Consider the following 3,154-nt stretch of genomic DNA (forward strand, 5'->3'; position numbering starts at 1 on the left):
CCTACCCGACCTGCGGTTGCCGTATGTTCTCGACACCGACGCGAGTGACTCGGGGGTGGGTGCGGTGTTGGCGCAGGAGGGGCCGGATGGGGAGCGCGTAGTGGCCTACTATAGTCGGGCTTTGACTAGGGCTGAACGGAACTACTGCGTGACCCGTCGCGAGCTGCTGGCGGTGATGGCGGCGGTCCACCACTTCAGGCCGTACCTGTTCGGGACCTGGTTCCGGCTGAGGTCCGACCATGTGTCCCTCACCTGGCTGCTCCATTTTAAGGAGCCGAAGGGGCAGATGGCGCGATGGATAGAGATCCTGCAGGAGTACGACTTCACTGTCGTGCACCGTGTGGGGTCTCGCTCTCTCGCGGCGCCCCAGCGAGGCCGCGGTGCACGGCCAGCCGGGCGTGGGGCACTTCGGCGGTAAAAAAACCCTGCAGCGTCTCCGAGGCCATTGCCACAGAGACGTGCAGCGGTACTGCCGAACGTGTGCGGTGTGCGTGGCGCAGAAGGGTCCCCCCGAGCGCTCTCGGGCCCCCCTCCAACAATACCAGGTGGGGGCTCCTATGGAGCAGGTGGGGGTGGAAGTTTTGGGCCCGTTTCGGCGCACCGAGGCCGGGAACCTGCAGGACGTCTTGGTGGTCATGGATTATTTTACGAAGTGGCCGGAGGCCTACGCCCTCCCGGACCAGAGTGCCCCCACGGTGGCCGATGCACTGCTGGAGGGGATGTTTGCCAGGCTGGGGGTGCCGGAGGAGTTACACAGTGACCAGGGGCGTAACTTCGAGTCCCAGGTCTTCGCCAGAGTGTGCCAGCGCCTGGGGATTACTAAGACGCGGACCACCCCGCTGCATTCCCAGAGCGACGGGTTGGTGGAGCGGTTTAATAGGACGCTCGCCACCCAGCTGGCCACCCTGGTGTCCCTACACCAACGGGACTGGGACCGCCACCTCCCCCTTGCGCTCTGGGCGTATAGGACCGCGGTCCAGGAATCCACCGGGTGCACCCGGCCTCGCTCATGCTGGGCCGGGAAATGCGAACCCCGGTGGACCTGGTCTTCGGCCCGCCGCCCGGAGACGGGTCGGCACCACCGGCTGGACCGGACTACGAGTGGGACCTGCGGCAGCGGATGCAGCGGGTGCACAGCTTTGCACGGACCCACCTGACACAGGCGGGGGTCCGGCAGAAGCGGTACTATGACCTGCGCTGCAGGGGGCCTGCCTTCCAGCCCGGGGACTCGGTTTGAGTGTACAACCCGCGCCGCCGCAAAGGCCTCAGCCCTAAGATGGCGCCGTCGTGGGAGGGGCCCGCTGAGGTACTCGGGGTGGTGGGCGAGGTCTGCTACCGTGTCCGGTTGCGAACACGGGGGAGAGTGGTGGTCCTGCACTGAGACCGCCTGGCCCCCTACCGGGCCCGGGAGGAGGAGCCGTGTGGGGAGCCTCTAGAGGAGCAGCCGGGGCTTGAGCCGGCCGATAGTGGGGCGTCCATGGGTCGCCAGCCATCACCGCGGCGCAGCGGCCGCTCACGCAGGGTTCCGCAGCAGTTAGCCGAGTACGAGTACAGCCTGAGGGGGGTGTTCGACGTCGGCGAGACGCCAGACGCTTCAGGTGGGGGCAGTGTAACACCCTCGCCTGGTGGTGAGGAGGAAGCGCCCCTAGGCCCTCGTAGTACCGCTGGGCATGCTGGGAGTGGTAGCTGGGGAGAGTCTGAGGGTCAGCACGATGACCAGCGGCTGACCCTACCTGTGTAAATAATGTCCTAGTATTTCTAGCGCCCTGTGTAGTCTTATAAGAGTATAGCGTGTTGTTAAGTAATTACCACCATAAAGATGTGTACGTGTTCCGTCTCCTCATGTGCGTGTATATTCTGTGTTTGGTTTTGTGTGGTTGTTAACAAATAAAGCTAGCGCTTGGTTTGTTAATCGCGTCTCTACTGGTCTTTTGTTCTGAAAAGAACCTATAAATGCTACAATATATTCATTTATTACTGGTTTCATTCATTGAGCACGGATACAATAGAGGTACAGCCATTCACTATTTGACATGTCTGCACTGGTACAGAACCTAGCAATCAGAAAACAGGTGAAACTGTCTTTAGAATTAGCACACAGTACTGAGGCCCCCATGACCAAATAAAGGCTAACCTCGATAATCAGCCTAAATAATGCAGACCACAGCAAAACGACTGACTTTGAAAAGGGAATGAATGTCCGGAAGGAGAAGTGTAACCAGCTTGAGATGCTTCTCCGGACCTCTAACTAAAAGAAACCGGGAACCAGCAGTGGCATCGACTCCTTTCGAACTAGGATCCTATCGCAGCTCGTGGTGTCGTAACTCTCCCGTATCTGATATTGGACCAAGCACATCAGGGGAGAGCGTGAACACAGTCCCCCACTACCAGAAATTATGCAGTCGAGATTCCCACATTTGGGGAATTCGCAGGGGTCAGCACAGCCAGAGTGCAATGGCCGAGCCTCGCTCTGGGTGAACCGATTTCGATTTCGATTTTTAAGAACTTTTATTTCCTTTTCACAATCAAATACAGGGCATCACAAATGCTTTACATTAATATACATGCTTAAAACAGTATATATGATCACATCTTATTACATTTTGACACCGTACCAGTTACATAGCAACAATTTCTTTTTTCTGAAGCAAATCACATTCTTTACTTAAACATGATAATGTTTTTCACAGTTTCTTGAGATATTGACCTATGCCCTCTATTTCCCACAGATTTTCTGCTTCCTCCCTCCCTTCTCTCCACAGATCTCTGAGGTAATAGTTCTCTCGGGTGATGAACAGGGCCAGGCTACCTGCTGCCTTGACTGGGACCTCGATGCCTTTGAACAGCCCCATGTTCCTCACTCTCCACAGGGCGTCTTTCCCACTGTTCACCACGGCCCAGATCCTGTCAAACACGTCAGGAGGAAGTTTGACAGGAGAGATGCCGTATATGACGAAAGCAGCGGTCAGGGTAAATTGGGGCGAGAGAGCTTGAAACCAATCTTCAAACTGTGCCCAGAAGGCCTTAGCAAAAAAGCAGGACCACAGGAGATGGGTCACAGTCTCCTCCTCGCCGCAGCCCACCCTAACGCAGCGAGGGCTGGGGGTGAGGCCTAAGAACTAAGAAAGTTCGTACCGGTAAGCACTGGTGGACG

The 3,154-nt window shown here is 57.1% G+C and overlaps 1 pseudogene; it reads right to left on the reverse strand.

Moving 5' to 3' along the window:
* Window positions 1-2,356: 2,356 nt before the first annotated feature.
* On the reverse strand, window positions 2,357-2,510 carry LOC148665409 (U1 spliceosomal RNA; annotated as a pseudogene).
* Window positions 2,511-3,154: the final 644 nt, after the last annotated feature.

Source organism: Lepisosteus platostomus, chromosome 5, assembly GCF_059453375.1.
Source record: "Lepisosteus platostomus isolate fLepPlt1 chromosome 5, fLepPlt1.hap1, whole genome shotgun sequence".
NCBI lineage: Eukaryota > Metazoa > Chordata > Actinopteri > Semionotiformes > Lepisosteidae > Lepisosteus > Lepisosteus platostomus.